This window comes from Hyla sarda, chromosome 1, assembly GCF_029499605.1.
Source record: "Hyla sarda isolate aHylSar1 chromosome 1, aHylSar1.hap1, whole genome shotgun sequence".
NCBI classification, from domain to species: Eukaryota; Metazoa; Chordata; class Amphibia; order Anura; family Hylidae; genus Hyla; species Hyla sarda.
Window position 1 is genome coordinate 608,843,230 of NC_079189.1, and position 22,118 is coordinate 608,865,347.

General features: G+C 43.8%; 1 protein-coding gene across 1 annotated transcript in view; it reads right to left on the reverse strand.

The window, feature by feature from the left end:
- LOC130297504 (uncharacterized) overlaps positions 1-22,118 on the reverse strand; it is a 43,499-nt gene that overhangs the window by 17,693 nt on the left and 3,688 nt on the right. The gene's annotated exons all lie outside the window — the stretch shown is intronic.

A 22,118-nucleotide genomic window follows, 5' to 3' on the forward strand; every position in this document is an offset into this window, starting at 1 on the left:
TGGTTGATAAGTTAATAGTAGGAAAACAAATATGTGGCTATAGAGTAGTAGAAAATGCACGTATAACACAAGATGTTGCATTAAAATACTTTTTTGCCCTACATAAAGTGATTCCTTAATTTTGCACATAAAAATGGGACAGTTTAAAACTAGAGATGAACGAACTTACAGTAATTCAATTTGTCACAAACTTCTCGGCTCGGCAGTTGATGACTTTTCCTGCATAAATTAGTCCAGCTTTCAGGTGCTCCAGTGGGCTGGAAAAGGTGGATACAGTCCTAGAAGAGAGTCTCCAGCCCATCGGAGCACGTGAAAGCTGAACTGATTTATGCAGACTAAAGTGAGCAACTGCCGAGCCGAGAAGTTTGTGATGAATCGAATCACTGTAAGTTTGCTCATCTCTATTTAAAACCATTCAGCATTTAATTTCTGATGCAAGATGGTTGGACACGTGCTGGAAAATACGCACAGGGGAAGGCAGCATGTTGAGTTATTCTGTCCGTCATGCAGAAACAATAGATAAAGGATGCTACACAAGTGAGGACAACTGCTCTATGTGGTCAATATGGTGGACTGTTTGGGAGATTTAGGCTTAGCTCACCAGTATCAGATGTCCAGCACTGAATAGTTTGCCTGATGAACGCACTGATGAATGATGGAAAATGATGCAATAATTTATCCCATATATTTTTTATATGCCTTACACAATCATAAAGCATATCAATTGTGTCACAGGATGATTGGACATGTAAGAGAGCAATAGACAAGGGAAAAACATCTAACTACATTCACCTGTATGACTTCATGACACAATGGACGCAGGATGCCATACAAATGATGACAAGTTGTCATCCATTGTGGCCTCAGTTGTGTCCAGATCTAGAATGAGCACACCTAGGCCATATGCCATACATATCTGAACACACACTTAGTAATGTCCAGTATTAGGCAGCATTGATTTATGAATGAAGCAAGAAAATTAGGGCTGTGTTCACATATCTGCGGCGTACAACACAGTTTGTCTCTGGCGTGACCCGGAGGTAAACTCATGCTAGAACTGAACCCATCTCAATTTTGAGGGTAGTTGGTTGAACATGCCAGAGGACACCATAGAGTGGAAGACCTCTTTATATGTTGTCCTGTCCGTTGTCCCCTAACATTTGACGATGGATATCTTACAACTGATGACAAGTTGTCATCAGTTATGGCATCACTTGCGTTAATATTTAGATCCTGGCGTGATTGTGGTTGAATATGAATTCTATAAAACTGGGTAAAAAGTCTAGTCAGTTATAATAAATATTACTTGAGATATATATATATATATATATATATATATATATATATGGATATTTGGATATATATGGATATATGGCGGAATGGTTTATAAAAAGTACTAGAAATATGAATAATACCAAAGCCTCTGTCATCCAATATTTCGTATTACAGGTTGGCAGATCTATATGGGATATGAGGATGGGAGATCATATTGGGATATCAAAATCACACACTACAGGCTGAAATATGGTGGTTTTGGAGCCGAGTAAACTCCTTATCTCTGTCTGCAGTCTGATAAGAACAAAGGCTGCTTGGAATTTGAAGACGTCTGGGAGCTAATAAAGGAATATAGTAAAGACAAAGCATGACTCTGAGACAAGAATTATAACAATAATAATACCAAGATATCCAACATGAACATAAAAATATATTGTTATAAGGGATTATGTTACAAATTGAGTTTATGCAGGTAAACCACTGTAAGGGTACATTCACATGTGCTAAATTGCTGGTGCAGATCTTCCTCTGCATAGTTTTGCTACCTATTGACTTCAATAGGTAGTAAAATATGGAAAAGCTGATATGCATCAAAAAATACGTAAATGTGAACGTACACATAGGGTACATTCACACGTTCTGGATCACACATATAGGATCTGCTGCATATTTTTGCTGAATACTTGGTGAAGCTACTTTTTAAATTAAACCGGTTGAAAAGCTCCTATGGCGGTGCCACCCGCTGCTTGTTGCTGCACTTTATGCCCCTTGTCATATGAATCACTTGAATAAAGCATTAAGAAAATACAACTGGAAGAGTGGTGAGTGCTTGCCTTACAATTTCTTTACATACCGATTTTTGGAAGCGATTTGTGCACTATGAGCACCCCCCCTTCCCCTGGGACTTCCAGCTAACAAACGTATGCTGCCACATACGCTAGCTTTGGCTAATTAATTGCAGTGCTAGACGAACTGTTTTTAAACATACATTTAAATTAAAGCATACCTGTCAGATCCAACAAAAAAACATATTTTTTAATATATCACTCAGTACCTAATCCTGACCATGTACATCTAATTTTTATGTGCCTAGCAGCTTTATTTGTTTTATTACACTTTTAATTTAGCTCACTAGTCTGAATTCCTCTCAAAGGGAGGGGGCGTGGCCTCACTGTGCAGGTCTCCGCCCCTCCCCTAGTATGCTGTCTGCTCACATCTCCCCTAGCATTAGCAAAACTACAACTCCCAGCATATCCTCACTGACAGTAGCGGGACACAAGCTGACAGTGGGAGGAGCCCTGCGCTCACAGCTGTCAATCAAGGAAGTGTGTCCATGACATAGGTGATGATGCATGGACACAGCAGGACTAGTATGTGTCCAAGCAGGCAGGGGAGGCAGTTGTTTGACTGGCTTTCTCAGTATGAAATGCTGAACATTTTCTAATGAAAGCAATTTCAAAACCTATTGTTTATACATGCTTTACAACATATCAAAATATTTTGGATCTGACAGTGCCCATTTAACCTCAATGGGCAAAAATATGCAGCAAAAAAATATAGCAGAACCTTTTTAGTAAGAACGTAACCATATGTTGAACTCACATGTTAGGTATGCTTTGCATAATTGATGACAATTTGAAATAGCATATAAGAAGCTGTGAATTCATGAACATAAAATGATGAGCAGAAAACTATGCGCATGCTACTGTACGTATGAACACAACCTTATAAAGTAAAAAAAAAAAATGATATATTTTTGTAATAGATGAATCCGGATAACAGCAGCACACAAAAGTAGGTGCAAAAAAAGTTAAGGTTTATTGCATCATTCCAGTGTATACAGAGTAGGGATCGACCGATTATCGGTTTGGCCAATATTATCGTCCGATATTCACAATTTTGGATGTTATCGGTATCGGCAATTACCTTGCCGATAATCCGATAATGCCCCGTCCCCTGCACCGCCACCACCGCACCGCACCCCCCCCCACCGCACCGCGCTGCTCCGCACCCCCCCCATGCACCTCCCCAGCCAGAGACCGCCGTTGCCCCATTGCCTCCCCCATCCCCGGTTTTATAATTACCTGTTCCCAGGGCCCGGGCTACTTCTGGCTCCTGCGGCGTCCTGTGTTACGCTGTGCGCTGCGCAATGACGAGTGACGTCCTCAACGCGATGTCACCGTCAGTGCGCACAGTCACAGCTCAGGAGGACGCCACCGGAGCCAGAAGTAGCGCGGGCCCGGGAACAGGTAATTATAAAACCGGGGATGGGGGAGGCAATGGGGCAGCGGCGGCGGCAGTCTCTGGCCGGGGCGGTGCGGTGGGGGGTGTGGCTCGGTGTGGGGTGCGATGTTGAGCTCAATTAAGTGACCCTCAGTGTATTCTTAACTACATTTAGTTAATTGCATAATTAATGATAACATAGAGTGTACAGTGTAATTCGCATGAATAAAATCCATACTTTCATAGACATTGGTACATAATTATATATGTGCTTCATAACATTGTGATCCAGATCATAGCTGGAGTGCTTCCATACATGTGATTCCTCCCAGTGAATGTGATATAGTGGGCGGATTCTTGAAGATTATTTACATATTATAACAAGCATAAAGCACTTACCCAACAGAGCAAACTGTACAGCATATATCGCACTGTACTCAATGTGGTGTGACAGAGAATGCGCAGCTGCACGCAGTACAGTCAATCAGATGCCCGCGCAGCCAATCAGGTTGTGCTGTCAGTGTGAAGTTACTGGACATGCGTACTGGCATCAGTAAACATTCCTGCGCATTCTTTGTTAAGTTAAAATAGCCCACATAGCGGACAATAGATAATATATGTAGATATAGTGTATTATAATGTTGACAGTCCCGTGTCCCTTTGTGTGTGGTTCACAGCAGATGGCATGGCTCATATTCCTCACAGCTAGTCAATGAGCTGCGGGTATACACACACAGGCAACCAATGAGTGAACATCGGCCAAACTGGCATCTGTCAGATTACAGGTGCCGCTGCTCTAACTCAACCCTTTGTCCCTAGCTGTATTGGAGTATTCTGCATCCCCAGGACAATTTAGACACACATGACATGAATCCGAAATGTGGTGGTACAGATTGGTGATACTGTGATGTGGAAAAAACCTGATAATTTATACAGGATATGCCAGTTTAGTTAGTGACTAGACGGTCTAGGGTTTTGTTTGTTCCTGTCTTATGTTTTTATTTATCCTGCAACCTGTCTAATAAAGCTGGCAAGGGGCCGGACTTGCATAAAGTACTGTTGTTTGCCTGCTGATTGAAGTGGAAACATGTCCTGTGGCGGTGTCAAGGACGATACCAGAGCTATCCCCAGGGAGAAATCCTTACACTACATATAAAGAGCTTTTAGCAGGTTTTTTTTTGCCTTGATAAGCTTTGCGAGATCCTACTCTCATTGTTGCATTCTTCTTCATATGGACAATGTTTCTGCTGTTGAATATATCAATCGCTTGGGCGGAACAAAATCAAAAACTCTAGCCAACATTGCCAAAGACATTTGGCATTTCTGCCTGGACAAAAATGTAATACTGAAAGCAGAATACTTACCAGGTCTTTCCAACTTGGTGGCAGATTGGAATTCTCTTCATCTGACCGACTTGGGCGATTGGAAATTGGATCATCTCATTTTCCAACAGATCAACTCTCTTTGGGCTCCAACTCTATTTGCCTCCAGTTGACTGAACAGCCAACTTCCAAAATTCTTCAGTTGGCGTCCAGACCCCGATTCCTTAGGAGTGGATGCATTCCTTCAACCGTGGCCTCCTGGAATTCTTTATGCTTTTCCCCCCGTTTTCTCTGATCTCCAGACTCCTGTCCCAAGTCTTACTCCACAAATCCACTCTGGTCTTGATAACACCTTGGTGGCCAACTCAGATGTGGTTTCCCCAAATTCTAGGAATGACTATAGATTTCCAGAGAATCATTCCAATTCATCATCTTCTTCTTCAAGATCCTTTGGGGAATCTTCATCCCTTAATTCTGTCAAACCAACTCTCTCTTTTAGTCTGGAAAATTTTCAGGTCATCAGAACTTATCTCTGGATTTTCTCAATCTACGAAGATCATCCTCTCAGAAGCATGGGCCTCAGGTACCAAATCGTCTTATAGATCAACCTGGGAAATTTGAGTATTTTGGTGCACTCCAAGGAATTTGGATCCAGTGCATGCCTCAATAGTACATATTTTGAACTTCCTTTCTGAGACCTTTGATTCAGGTAAGGCTTATCGAACTCTTAATGTCTATTGTTCAGCAATATTTTTTCACCATGCCCCCATTGATTCTATTCCGATAGGTAAACACCCAGTTATTTACCTGAAGGTATTCGTTTTAAGAGACCTCCTTAACCCAGATATTCTGCTTGGGACGTTAATACCCTTTTAGATCTATTATCATCTTGGGATGATAATGATAATCTATTGTTATCTTGGGATGATAAAAACCCAGCATCATCTGTACTGTAATTTAAAGTGTTCATCCAATAAGACAACAATATAGAAAGTGGTTACAGTACAGGTGATGCTGGGTTTTCCATTTGTGATCAGCTCGTTATTATGATTTAAGCAAATAAAAGTTAAGTTTTAGAAATTTTTAGTGAGGGATAACAAGTGGATCTTTTACTCAGTTCTAATGGGCTGAGTTGCAGTATATAAAAAATGTGTGTTAATTCCACCCCTCACTTGGGTCTTTGATCCTTGTGGTCTATTATTTGAGCATAATGGCTCCTTGTCCTTGAAACTCCTATCCTTCAAACTTACTGTACTCCTTTGTCTAATTTCCATAAAAAGGGGATGTGATGTCAAAGCATTAGATGTTTCTCGAAGACGATACCTACCTAATGGTGTGCAATATTTTATTTTTAGAAGAACCAAACCTAATCTTCATTCTGTCTTTTACCCTGCCTTTCCTCACAACAATAAATTGTGTGTAGTTCGAAGCCTTAAATCCTATGAAACTAAAAAACAACCTCTTCGACATGTTTCTTCTTCTCAACTCCTCCTTTCATATTGTAAGCCTCACCTTCCTGTTTCATCTCCTACTTTGGCTAGATGGATCAAACAGTCTATGTCTATGGCTGGCATTGATACTTCCATTTTTAATGGTCATTCCACTAGAGGTGCAATTTCCACTAACATTTTTCAATTCAATCAAGGTTCATTGTCAGACAATCTCAAGACTGCAAGGCGAATTGGTCTTCAGATTACACTTTTCAAATGTTTTATTTTAAACCTGACTCACGTCTCTGAATGTTTTCTAATTGTACTTTGTTCTTGCAATAATGTCTTTTTCTTCTTTATTGTTGTAAGCTTTGAACTTGCATAATATGAGCCTCCAGTCTTGCAATAAAATTGGAGATTTTCCTAGTCTAGATGACGGAAAATATAGATTTTATTAAAGACAAGAGGCGAATATAATCCCTCCCATATATCCATCCCTATAACATTGTTTTTTCTTCTTTTTAGCTGTTTAAAGTGTTCCAGAATCTTCTAAACCTTCAAACATTTCAGTTTTTCTTCTCGTTCTCCTCAACCTTAAGATTCCTTTTTGTTCACTGGATTTGGATGTTTATGTTACAAGCTTTCCTTCACCACCAAAGAAAAAGGGATCATTGATGACACCAAGGACTTATATAACCTTGCACACCGTTGATTGGCTAAGCAGTATGCGTAGCATGTTTGTCTGCACCTGTAAAGTTTTTTCACCTTCTCTTATCATTAACTGTTTCGCTGCTGGATATTTTCAGTAAAAAAAGAATTGCATAATATTCGCCTCCTGTCTTTAATAACGTCTATATTTTCCATCATCTAGACTAGGAAAGTCTCCAATTATCAATAATAGATAAACATAAAAAAAACATAAAAATAACATACAGTTGTAAACATCAATCATAAGACAAGAGGACACTCACTCGCTCTGTTACTCAAAGGTAACAGAGCGGGTGAGTGTCCTCTGGACTAACAGTATTTTGTAGAGACAAGCTTTTGGGATTCCTCCCTTTATGAAATCAAAAGCATTTCTGATTTTAGATTTGCTTTTGACTTGATAAAGGGAGGAATCCCGAAATCTTGTCTCTACAAAATACTGTTAGGCCAATAAAAAAGGTTTTATAAGATACTGCAACATATTTTGATTTTGCATCTGCAACACTGGACTAATATGGCTACTCAAATTTAATATATATATATATATATCTATGAGGAATAGATTCACTTATGGGGAATACTGTATATATGTCATTAAGCCCACAGGGCTATGTTTGTGGGAGGGGCATGGGCTATATAACACCCAGAATCCCCTACCTCGGGCGTATGTTTCATTTGTAGTGTTCTCTGTTTCAGAAGCACTACTGCTAGCTCATATGTTTGGAGGTGTAGGAGGTTCGTTTCGGTTGTTTGTACAAAGTTCCCAGTCGGCCAGGATAGGTAAGTGCCGTTCCCCCCCCCCCCCTTTACACGGGGTAACGGCCTGGTCACTTACAGCCTGCTATGGCTTGCGATGGCCCGCCGTGGCGTCGCAATGTATGCTATCACAATGTCCTGTTTGCCTGCCCGTCACTGTTGCCCAAAGTACTGTAAATAAATGCACCTGTTAAATGTATACTGCGATGGCATGCGGCACTTCTCGCGGCAGGGTTACTTACTGTGACTTAGTTCAGAGGGCCCGCCCCTTCTCAACTCCGCTACAGTTTTGTGTCGACAGCTCACGCACCTGCAGTGGTGGAGCAGGACGCAAGTGCCAAGACATCGGGGCGCCGGGCCTCCTCTCACGCCTGCTGGTCATGTGGCTGCCATTCCCACGCTGTCAGCACAGGCAGCCTGTGCTTTCACAAATACAGGGGCACTTTTTGGGCGCACTGCGCTGCTAAAAGGGCGGTGTCATTATGTTATGCATGTATCTACTCAGTGTTATTGTGTAGTGTTTGCCCTCTCTGCTTATGCTGCACCAACATTGTTGTCAGGGGTGAAGCAGCGGCAGCGGGGGGCTGGTCAGGCTAAGGGTCATAAGGTGGGAGAGGCAGGGGTGGGAGGAAAGCAGGTACATACATATATTCCACATATATATAGACACCAGGTCAGTTGCACTGGGCATGTTAAGCAGGTTCAGTAGGAATCATTCATTGGGAGTGGCTTGGGCAGTAGGCAAAGTTAAGTGGGGTATCAGAGGAGCAGCTGGGCACAGAGTACGGGTGCATACTGCTATCATTCACTAGATATTGTTTGTTGTTTACTGTAGTTGTTGGAAGTCGCAGTGGTTCAGAGTGTCCTGGGATGGTATATAATTGCCAACGTTTTACAGGTGTGTGAAAAAATAAAATTATATATATATATATATATATATGTATATATATATATATATATATATATATATATATATATATATATATATATAAAAACTCAATGGCCCTCATTTACTAAAGTCCAGCCAACTCTTTTTCTCAGTTATTGCACCTAAATTTTAGTTGCAAAGTCTGTGCGACTATTTATGCGACCAAATTTCAGTCGCACAACCGACACTTTAGAAAACACTCGGAGTGGTTTTTTTTCACTCTGAAATGGGCGCGTTTTATGCAAAAATGGGTGTTTTACTGACACAACTAAAAATGCTCGGAGTACTTCCAAAATCACTCAAGAAAAAGCGTGAGTTTGCCTCACACAATAACCGACAGCCAAGAGGCCGAGTGAAATTCCCAAAATGGAGCGATTTCTAACAAGGGACTGTTTGCCATTGTGTTTTTCGTGAAAGTAACTTGTTTTATAACCTGAAAACATTTTGTACAGGTAAACACTTTTATGAATAAAATATTGAAGGCTTTTGTAATAGTTAATGTTTATTTTTTTAAATCTTAACACATTTGCAATATTAGGTTTAAATCAATTTAACACCCAAGCTGATAAACAAGGAGAATTGTTGTAAAGTTTGAAAAATTATAACACATGAAGACTTTTGATTCATGGAAACATTTTTAACCCCTTAACGACAATGGACATAAATGTACGTCATGGTGACCTGGTACTCAACGCACCATGATGTACAATTACGTGCAACCATGATCACGAGCACCGGAGCGGTGTTCGTGTCATGCGCGGCAGGTCCCGGCTGCTATCAGCAGCCAGGGACCCGCCGGTAATGGAGGACATCCGATACAGATCACGGCATCTGCGGCATTGCGGTACTTTGAATTGATGATCGGATCGCCCGCAGCGCTGCAGCGGGAATCCGATCATCCAGCATGGCGGCCGGAGGTCCCCTCCCCTGGCTCCGGCCGTCTCCTGGCACTGAACAGTATTAGCAATCAAATGATTGCTATGAATAGTCCCCTATGGGGACATAAAAAGTGTTTAAAAAAAGTAAAAAAAATGTAAAATAAAAAAGTAAAAAAATTTGAAAAATCCCCTCCCCCAATAAAAAAAGTAAAACGTCCGTTTTTCCCATTTTACCCCCCAAAAAGCGTAAAAAAAAAATTATGAATACACATATTTGGTATCGCCGCGTGTGTAAAAGTTTGAACTATTAAAATATATTGTTAATTATCCCTTATGCGTAAACATCAAAAAATAAAAAAAATCCAAAATTGCTGCTTTTTTGTCACATTTTATTCCCCAAAAAATTAATACATTTAAAAAAAGTAAAACCTAAGCAAGAGTGGTACTGATAAAAACTACAGATCATGGCGCAAAAAATGAGCCCTCATACCGCCCCATATACAGAAAAATTAGAAAGTTATAGGTGGTCAAAATAGGGCAATTTCAAACATACAAATTTTGTTAAAATGGTTTGAGATTTTTTTTTAAGCGGTACAATTATAGAAAAGCATATAACATGGGGATCATTTTAATTGTATTGACCCACAGAATAAAGAACACATGTCATTTTTACCGAAAAGTGTACAGCGTGATAACAAAACCTTCCAAAATTTGCTAAATTTTTTTCTTTTCAATTTTCCCACATAAATAATATTTGATTGCGCCGTACATGTTATGGTAAAATAAGTGATGTCATTACAAAGTACAATTGGTGACGTAAAAAACAATCCCCAAATGGGTCTGTGGATGGAAATATGAGAGAGTTGTGATTTTTAGAAGGCGAGGAGGAAAAAACGAAAATGCAAAAATTAAATTGGTCTGGTCCTTAAGGCCAAAATGGGCCTGGTCCTTAAGGGGTTAAATAAACAAGTCTAAACCATTTTGACTCACACAACTAATTTCTTTAGCTCGGAGTTTGTGCGACACAATTGACTAGTGCAACACAAAAAAACGTGCAACAGAAAAATAACCGACATGTGCGACAGAATAGTAAAAAGCCTGAAAAAAAAAGATGAGTGATATTGAAATCACTCCAGAATAAACACTCCACTCTTAGTAAATCAGGGCCAATGTGTGTGTGTATGTGTGTATGTGTGTATGTTCCAGAATCACATCCAAACGGCTAAAGATATTAACCTGAAACTTGGCCACATGTTACTTATATGTCAATAACAAACATAGGATAGGTAATTTAACCCTTACTCACCCCCATTTGCCAGGGTCGGGGTTTTTGTTTAAAGTCCCATACAAGTCAATGGGAAATATATGTTACTGCATAACTTCCAAACGGCTGGAGATATTTTGATAATACTTGGTCACATGTTACTTACCGTATTTATCGGCGTATAACACGCACTTTTTAGGCTAAACTTTTTAGCCTAAAGTCTATGTGCGTGTTATACGCCGATACACCCCCAGGAAAGGCAGGGGGAGAGAGGCCGTCGCTGCCCGCTTCTCTCCCCCTGCCTTTCCTGGGGTCTAGAGCGCTGCTGTCGGCCCTTCTCACCCCCTGGCTATCGGCGCCGCTGCCCGTTCTGTCCCCCTGACTATCGGTGCCGGCGCCGATATCCAGGGGGAGAGAAGCGGTGCCGACAGCCAGGGGGAGAGAAGGGGCAGCGGCACCCATTGCCGGCGCCGCTGCCCCGTTGCCTCCCCCCATCCCCGGTGGCATAATTACCTGAGTCGGGTCCGCGCTGCTGCAGGCCTCCGGCGTGCGTCCCCGACGTCGTTGCTATGCGCTGAACGGCGCGGCGCATGACGTCAGTGCGCCGCGCCGTGCATAGCAACGACGCAGGGGACGCACGCCGGAGGCCTGCAGCAGCGCGGACCCGACTCAGGTAATAGCCAGGGGGTGAGAAGGGCCGGCAGCAGGGCTCTAGACCCCAGGAAAGGCAGGGGGAGAGAAGCGGGCAGCGACAGCCTCTCTCCCCCTGCCTTTCCTGGGGGTGTATCGGGGTATACACGCGCACACACGCACCCTCATTTTACCATAGATATTTGGGTAAAAAACTTTTTTTACCCAAATATCCTTGGTAAAATGAGGGTGCGTGTTATAGGCCGGTGCGTGGTATACCCCGATAAATACGGTATATGTCCACTTAAAATATAGGATAGTTAATTTAACCCTTAACTACCCCCATTTGTGAGGGTCAGGGTTTTTGTTTAAAGTCCCATGCAAATGGGAAATGTATGTTCCCACATAACTTCCGTACGGCTGGAGATATTTCAATACCTGGTACACATATTACAGGTCAGGATATGAGGACGGGAGGGGAGGTCGGGATAGGAGGATGGGATAGGAGGTCGAGATAGGAGATCGAGATAGGAGGACGGGATGGTCGGCATAGAAGGTCGGGATAGGAGGTCGAGATAGGAGGACTGGACATGAGGACGGGATAAGAGGTCGAGATAGGAGGATGGGATAGGAGGTCGGGATAGGAAGTCTGGATAGGAGGATGGGATATGAGGACGGGATAGGAGGATGGGATAGGAGGACGCGATAGGATGACGAGATAGGAGGACAGGATAGGAGGACGGGATAGGTCGGGATAGGAGGTCGGGATATGAGGACGGGATATGGGGTTGGGATATGACAACATTATATGAGGACGGGATATGAAGTCAAAAGCTTCCTCCTTTGTTGATTTTCCTTTACAACAAGGATTAGGAAGGAAAAACCGGGCAACGCCGGGCACTCAGCTAGTAAATAAATATATATATATATATATATATATAAAAAGGAGTTTTAACTGACATACACTTTGACACCGGCATCCACAGACTAATCAGTTACGGGGTAATTATAATACTGCGGGTGTTAGGTTCAGGTCAAGTAGAATGCATCAGTTGATTCTCATATAAGCAAACTATACAGGTCTGTCGGTACGTTTCAGCACACATTTAGCTCCGTTTCCAGGTTTACAATGTCCTGCCATATGCAGCTCATATCCTCATAAAAAAAAAAAAATCTTTACTCCCCTTGCCCGTCACTAGCAACTTACCCACATATCTGATGCCGTCAGATGGCATTCGCTCATACAATTGTTACTGACACGTTTTTAGAGCAATACTGCGCATATATGTCTAGTACAGCTGACTTGCCAGCATACCTGACACACTTTCAGGTGGAAGTCACTCACATCATTTGTTACTGACACGCTTTCAGAACAACCACGGTACGAATTTTGTAGGATAAGTGACTTGCCCATCATACCTGACACGTCTTCAGGTGGAAGTTACTTGCATCTTATTGCTACTGACACGTCTTCAGAGCAATACCGTTACGTAGTTATAGTATAAGTGACTTTCCCATTATACCTGACACGCCGTCAGGTGGAAGTTACTTGCATCATATACTACTGACATGCTTTTCAGAGTAATACCGGGTTCACAGTTATAGCATAATTGACTTGCCCATCATACCTGAAACATCTTCAGGTGGAAGTTACTTGCATCTATTGCTACTGACACGTCTTCAGAGCTATACCATTACGTAGTTATAGGATAAGTAACTTGCCCATTATACCTGACTCACATTCAGGTGAAAGTTACTTGCTGCATTGTTACTGACATGTCTTCAGAGCAATACCGTTACGCAGTTATAGTATAAGTAACTTGCCCATTATATCTGACTCACATTCAGGTGGAAGTTACTTGCTGCATCATTACTGACACGCTTCAGAACAATATCGCAGTCATGCGCATAATATGTTAACAATAATAATAGTGATAAGAAACAGAACTAGAATAATAACTATATGAATAACAATAAAAAAAAGTCAATAAAAAAAAATCTGTGGATTCTGGGCCAGCAGTCCTGGAGGTGAGTCCACCCCGTGTGAGTACACCCCATACGCAACGTCATCACAATGCATGTATAGATTTGCGTCATGCCATCCTACAGGTGCATGCGTTCCTATCATGGTTATGCCGGGTAGATGTTGTGATCATATTTATTTTATATAGCAACACAGCCAGGTGGCACTGATACATTTCATAGGTTGCTAAGTTTTAGGCTGTCGTCATTACTACGGTTGTTCCCTCAGGTATTCAGTTTTGTCATGTTTTCTTAGACTGTCACGATATTAGTACTATCACGTTTTGTGCACTCTCATCTGGTGGGGTCTGCTAGGGTTAGAGTCGGACATATTTTTAGGTTCCTACGGTAGTATGTTTTTCATGTACTCAGGTTGTGTTTTTAGATTCACATGAAGATCAACACTAGTAAGTTTCATCACCGTTGTCAGTTCGGTGTGCTGCTCATTATCAGGCAATGACTTTTAGCTCTCGCAAGAGTTGTTATATGTTCCAAATACACACGCTTCGCATGCATAGACTTGTCACTATATGATTGCTGTAAATAGGCATGTTACACGATATCGAGGCAACCTATCATGACTATGGGTATGAGACTTACAAAGTTCTGTCACGACTACAGGCACGATGGTTATGCAATGTTCTCTCACGACTACAGGCACAACGGTTACTCTAGACTTGTCACGACTACAGGCATGATGGTTACGCAATGTCCTGTCACGATTATAGACACTATAAATACAGTAGGCCTGCCATGACTACAGGCACAATGATTAAGCAATGTCCTGTCATGACTACAGGCACGATGGCCATGTAAGACTTGTCGCATTGGTGGGTACAATGGGTTTACAAGTTATGTCGGGTCTACGGCTGCCATTGGTCATGTTAGTAAAGTTAAGTATACAGGTATACAGGATAGATGGCTTCACAGGGTTGAGTAGTGCTTCTATTGAGTAGTGTAGGAATTCTTTCCTCCAGGATACACTAAACCAATTCATCCCAGTATATGTTTCATTACATCACTCTTACCAATTAGGGTATGTTATGATGGCACCAGGTGTTCATGGAAGCCTTTATTTACCTACCTACTCAATTGTATTGTTGCCACTTAGATTTCAGGTAGAGGTAAAGCAGTTGTCTACTTCTAGTGAAGGTATTTGGTTCATCTTGGTTCAACACTATGTCATAAGGAATGTAAGGAATGTAAATCATGGTTACCCCTTTCTAGGTCCTCAGTCAGGTTATTTCAGTTACACATGGTACTAGGTCCGTCTAATCACAATAGTCTCCTGATCATATGGTGACACAAACACCGTCACACCTACAGGCACAATGATTACACAGAGTCCTGTCAAGTCTATAGGTCATTAGATGCGTTCTGTAGTTTTGTTCCTATTAGGGACAAGTTGCAATCCTCTGAGTTTCGTATTATGGTATGTGTTCAGAATGCACGGGTGATGTAATACTTTTGGCTCCTGCTGCTTTTTGGGTCACATGGGAGCATGTCAGTATCACTGAAGAACTTGTCATAAGTAGATAAGGGTTATGGTGCAGGTTCTAATCTTTCTTGAACAATGCTGTTAGCTAAAACATTGGGTTATAATCCTACTTCTCTTTCGGGGCATTCTTCCCAATTTGGTGCCACCGCAGCACACGGTTCCAGCGTATATCATCAAATATTTATAATGGGTAGATGAATTTGTCTTGTTATACTAGATATGTTACAAATCTTAGGTTTGAAATGTCACAGGTGTTTAAGTTTGGCAATGTAATTGTGGTATATAAAATTTTTATTATACCTACTTGTCTTGCTTTTTGCCCTCTATAGGCGTGCCCTCGATCATGGTTATGGCACACCTCAGCCACTTAATATGTGTATGGTATTTATGTATTGTTGCAAGTAGAGGTGCACCGAAATGGAAATTTCAGAACCGAAACGAAACCGATACCGAAACCGAAAATGACTTCTCCCCGTCTTCTGGTAAAATGCAGCGCTGCGCTCATTAGATTCCCCCACATTAGGTCGGGAGTTCCCCCACATTAATAGGCAGCTCTCCCACATTAATAGGCAGCTCCCCCACAATAGTGGGCAGCTCCCCCACATTAGGTCAGCATTTCCCCCACAATATTAGGCAGCTCCCCCCAACAATATTAGGCAGTTCCCCCACAATATTAGGCAGCTCCCCCACAATATAAGGGAGCTCCCCCCCCACATTAGGTCAGCAGTTACCCCACAATAGTAGGCAGTTCCCCCACAATATTAGGCAGCTCCCCACAACAATATTAGGCAGCTCCCCACAACAATATTAGGCAGCTCCCCCCACATTTGTAGGCAGCCCCCCCCAACAATATTAGGCAGCTCCCCCCCCCCCCACAATATTAGGCAGCTCCCCCCCAACAATATTAGGCAGCTCCCCCCACAATATTAGGCAGCTCCCCCCCAACAATATTAGGCAGCTCCCCCCCAACAATATTAGGCAGCTCCCCCCACAATATTAGGCAGCTCCCCCCCAACAATATTAGGCAGCTCCCCCCCAACAATATTAGGCAGCTCCCCCCCAACAATATTAGGCAGCTACCCCCCAACAATATTAGGCAGCTACCCCCCAACAATATTAGGCAGCTCCCCCCCCAACAATATTAGGCAGCTCCCCCCAACAATATTAGGCAGCTCCACCCCAACAATATTAGGCAGCTCCCCCACAATATTAGGCAGCTCCCCCCAACAATATTAGGCAGCTCCCCCCCAACAATATTAGGCAGCTCCCCCCCAACAATATTAGGCAGCTCCCCCACAATAGTAGGCAGCTTCCCCCCACCCCACAGACATACAGCTTCCAGCCATATACAGTGTATGGCTGGAGGCTGTATGTCTGTACTGCTGCCCCCACAGTGATCCGGTCACCGCTCATCTGGCCCGGGGTCACATCTACTGCTATGGCCTATGGACCATAGCAGTAGGTGCCGGGACCGGTGGAGCGGTGACCGGAACACTGAACAAGATGACGCGGTCACTTACCAGGCCCCGGCCGGCGTGCGTTCTCCTGTGACGATCCTGCGGTCCTCCTGCGTCTCTATGGTTGTACGCACAGGACGTCAGTGACGTCCCGTGCGTACAACCATAGAGGCGGAGAAGCGAAGGAGGATCGCAGGAGGATGCAGGGGAATGGTGAGTGACCGGCGGACATCCTTATGTCCCGAAAAGATTTTTCGGGACACAGGGATGTCCGGGATAGGATTAGGAATACTTCTTTTTATGTGCCCGGGCCGGCTCCCGTGTGTGGCTGCAGGCGGGGGCCGACCAAAGCATATAAAAACTAATACTGTATACTAAAAACCAGGGGGCCTCCAGCTGTTGTGAAACTACAACTCCGAGCATGCCCGGACAGACTTTGCCGGTTCGGGCATGCTGGGAGTTGTAGTTTCACAACAGCTGGGGGCCCCCTGGTATTTAGTATACAGTATTAGGTTTTATATGCTCTGGCCGGCCCCCGCCTGCAGCCACACACGGGAGCCGGTCCGGGCACATAAAAATAAGTATTCCTATCCCGGAGAGCGCGACACCAAACCCCCCCCCCCAGATGTTGCGGCCGGCCCCCCCTGCCCCCCCCCCACGAGTGCCTCTGCCACTGGCAGTGTTTGCAACTTGTGCTGTGGGCGGGCAGGGGAGGTGGGTCATTATCGGCACATTTTTTGTTGTTTCGGCATTTCCCCGAAACAGCTATTTTCGGCCGATATGTATCGGCCGCCGATATATCGGTGCATCCCTAGTTGCAAGATGTTCCAAGTAAGTACTCACGGTTTAAGCCCCGAGCACAATTGATTAAGCCTGCAGGGCTGTGTTTATGGGAGGGGCGTGGGCTCTATAACACCCAGAATCCCCTACCTCGGGGCGTGTGTTTTGTTTGTGCCCCCACCCAACCCTCCCTTCTTCTCTTCTACACAGGGTATGGCCTCTATAGGCGCGCCCTCGGTCACGGTTATGGCACACCTCAGCCGCTTATTATGTATATGGTATTTATGTATTGTTGTAAGATGTTCCAGGTAAGTACTCACGGTTTAAGCCCCAAGCACAAATATATATATGTATATACAGTATCTCCCATAAGTGAATCCACCCCTCATATATATATATATATATATATATATATATATATACACACACACACTAGCTGTGTACCCGGCGTTTCCCAGTTTTTCCTTCCTAATCCTTGTTGTGGAGGAAAATAAACAGAGGAAGCTTTTGACTTCATATCCCATTCTCATATATTGTTGTCATATCCCAACCCCTTATCCCGTCCTCATACCCCGACCTCCTATCCCGTCCTCCTATCTCGACCTTCTATCCCATCCTCCCATCCCATCCTCATACGTAATATGTGCACCAGGTATTGAAATATCTCCAGCCGTACAGAAGTTATGTGGGAACATACATTTCCCATTGATTTGCATGGGACTTTAAACAAAAACCCTGACCCTCACAAATGGGGATAGTTAAGGGTTAAATTAACTATCCTATATTTTAAGTGGACATATAAGTAACATGTGACCAAGTATTATCGAAATATCTCCAGCCGTTTGGAAGTTATGCAGTAACATATATTTCCCATAGACTTGTATGGGACTTTAAACAAAAACCCCGACCCTGGCAAATGGGGGTGAGTAAGGGTTAAATCACCTATCCTATGTTTGTTATTGACTTATAAGTAACATGTGTGCCAAGTTTCATGTTAATATCTTTAGCCGTTTAGACGTGATTGTGGAATATACACACATTCAGTATATATATATATATATATATATATATATATATATATACCGTATTTATCGGGGTATAACACGCACCCTCATTTTACCAAGGATATTTGGGTAAAAAAAGTTTTTAACCCAAATATCCATGGTAAAATGAGGGTGCGTGTGTGCGCGTGTATACCCCGATACACCCCCAGGAAAGGCAGGGGGAGAGAGGCTGTCGCTGCCCGCTTCTCTCCCCCTGCCTTTCCTGGGGTCTAGAGCGCTGCTGCCGGCCCTTCTCTCCCCCTGGCTATCGGTGCCACTGCCCGTTCTGTCCCCCTGACTATCGGTGCCGATAGCCAGGGGGAGAGAAGGGGCAGCGGCACCGATTGCCGGCGCCGCTGCCCCGTTGCCTCCCCCCATCCCCGGTGGCATAATTACCTGTTGCCGGGGTCAGGTCCGCGCTGCTGCAGGCCTCCGGCGTGCGTCCCCAGCGTCGTTGCTATGCGCTGCACGGCGCGGCGCATGACGTCAGTGCGCCGCGCCGTGCATAGCAACGACGCAGTGGACGCACGCCGGAGGCCTGCAGCAGCGCGGATCCGACCCAGGTAATTATGCCACCGGGGATGGGGGGAGGCAACGGGGCAGCGGCGCCGGCAAAGGCTCCTTCTGCCCCTTCTCTCCCCCTGGCTGTCGGCGCCGCTTCTCTCCCCCTGGCTATCGGTGCCGGCAATGGGGCGCCGGCACCGATAGTCAGGGGGACAGAACGGGCAGCGGCGCTGATAGCCAGGGGGAGAGAAGGGCCGGCAGCAGCGCTCTAGACCCCAGGAAAGGCAGGAGGAGAGAAGCGGGCAGCGACGGCCTCTCTCCCCCTGCCTTTCCTGGGAGTGTATCGGCGTATAACACGCACATAGACTTTAGGCTAAAAATTTTAGCCTAAAAAGTGCGTGTTATACACCGATAAATACGGTATATATATATATATATATATATATATATATATATATATATACTTGCTGAATACCCAGCGTTGCCCGGTTTTTCCTTCCTAATCCTTGTTGGGGAGGAAAATAAACAAAGGAGGAAGCTTTTGACTTCATATCCTGTCCTGATATATTGTTGTCATATCCCGACCTCCTATCCCGTCCTCCTATCCCGGCCTCCTCTCTCGACCTCCTATTCCGTCCTCCTATCCCGTCCTCATATCTCGACCTCCTTTCCCGTCCTCCTATCTCGACCTCCTTTCCCGTCCTCCTATCTCGACCTCCTTTCCTGTCCTCCTTTCCCGTCCTCCTATCCCGTCCTCCTTTTCCGTCCTCCTTTCCCATCCTCCTTTCCCGTCCTCCTATCTTGACCTCCTTTCCCGTCCTCCTATCTCGACCTCCTTTCCCGTCCTCCTATCCCGACCTCCTTTCCCGTCCTCCTATCCCATCCATCTATCCCGTCCTCCTATCCCGTCCTCCTATCCCATCCTCCTTTTCCATCCTCCTTTCCCGTCCTCCTTTCCCGTCCTCATATCTCGACCTCCTTTCCTGACCTCCTATCCCGTCCTCCTATCCCGTCCTCCTATCCCGTCCTCCTATCCCGTCCTCCTATCCCGAACTCCTATCCCGACCTCCTATCCCGTCCTCCTATCCCGTCCTCCTATCCCGGTCCTCCTATCCCGTCCTCCTATCCCGGTCTCCTATCCCGACCCGTAATATGTGTACGAGTTATTGAAATATCTCCAGCCGTACGGAAGTTATGTGGGAACATACATTTCCTATTGATTTGCATGGGACTTTAAACAAAAACCCTGACCCTCACAAATGGGGGTAGTTAAGGGTTAAATTAACTATCCTATATTTTAAGTGGACATATAAGTAACATGTGACCAAGTATTATCAAAATATCTCCAGCCGTTTGGAAGTTATGTGGTAACATATATTTCCCATTGACTTGTATGGGACTTTAAACATAAGCCCCGCCCCTGGCAAATGGGGGTGAGTAAGGGTTAAATCACCTATCCTATGTTTGTTGTTGACATATAAGTAACATGTGGCCAAGTTTCATGTTAATATCTTTAGCCGTTTGGACGTGATTGTGGAACATACACACATACATACACATATACATACATACATACACACACACACATTCAGTTTATATATATACTTGCTGAGTACCCGGCGTTGCCCGGTTTTTCCTTCCTAATCCTTGTCGGGGATGAAAATAAACAAAGGAGGAAGCTTTTGACTTCATATCCCGTCCTCATATATTGTTGTCATATCCCGACCTCCTATCCCGACCTCCTATCCTGTCCTCCTATTCCATCCTCATATCTCGACCTCCTTTTCTGTCCTCCTTTTCTGTCCATCTATCCCGTCCTCCTATCCCGTCCTCCTATCCCGACCTCTTATCCCGTCCTCCTATCCCGTCCTCCTATTCCGGTCCTCCTATCCCGACCTCCTATCTCGACCTCCTATCCCGGTCCTCCTATCCCGGTCCTCCTATCCCGGTCCTCCTATCGCGTCCTCCTATCCCGGTCCTCCTATCGTGTCCTCCTATCCCGACCTGTAATATGTGTACCAGGTATTATTGAAATATCTCCAGCCGTACAGAAGTTATGTGGGAACATACATTTCCCATTGATTTGCATGGGACTTTAAACAAAAACCCCGACCCTCACAAATGGGGGGTGGTTAAGGGTTAAATTAACTATCCTATATTTTAAGTGGACATATAAGTAACATGTGACCAAGTATTATGGAAATATCTCCAGCCGTTTGGAAGTTATGCAGTAACATATATTTCCCATTGACTTGTATGGGACTTCAAACATAAGCCCCGCCCCTAGCAAATGGGGGTGAGTAAGGGTTAAATCACCTATCCTATGTTTGTTATTGACATATAAGTAACATGTGGTCAAGTTTCATGTTAATATCTTCAGCCGTTTAGACGTGATGCTGGAACATACACACATACATACATACACACGTTGAGTTTTATATATATAGATACTAGCTTAACCCCTTAAGGACGCAACCCTTTTTCACCTTAAGGACGGAGCCCTTTTTTGCAATTCTGACCACCGTCGCTTTACGAATTAATAACGCGAAAATGCTTTTACCGAATATTCTGATTCTGAGACTGTTTTTTTGTGACATATTCTACTTTATTTTGGTGGTAAATTTTCGGCGTTACTTGCTTCCTTTTTTGGTGAAAAATCCCAAAATTTCATGAAAATGTTGAAAATTTTGCATTTTTCTAACTTTGAAGCTCTCTACTTGTAAGGAAAATGGATATTCACAATAAATGTTATTTTTATTCCCAAATACAATGGGGGACATTTCCTAATCTAGTCTATTCTGGGTATGCTTATAGACCAGCGTATGTGGTAGTCTCCTGTCTATTGTGCTCCTATTTTATCAAAGGTCTCACAGCCCTTGATAAATTCTGTGCTCAGACTTCAGGGTCTACAGCTTATACTGCATTTAGACCTGCTCCAACATGGTCTGACATTTCAGCGTATTTTGGGCAGATGCGACTTGTCGCACAAAAGTCGCACTTGATAAATTCAGCACCAATGCATTTTCCAATGCATTTCCGTCTAAAATAGACTAGAATGCATCATGTTCTAAAAATCCTCTACAGCAAAAGTGGCAGAAAAGTTGCACATATTTAGACAGCGACTTTCTGTGCGACAAATTTAGACAGGAAAAACCAGTCTAAATCCTTATATAAATCTCGCCCAAATTGTCCACTTTATGTTGGCATCATAAAATGGACATGTTTTTGCTTTTTGAGCTTCAAAGTAGAGCAGCAATTTACAAAAATTTCATGAAAATTGCAAAATCTGAAGGGACAGATGTTACAGAACTACAACTCCCAGTATGCCTGGGCAGTCTAGGCATGCAGAGAGTTGTAGTTTGGCAACATCTGGAGGGCTACCGTTTGGGCACCACTGTAACAG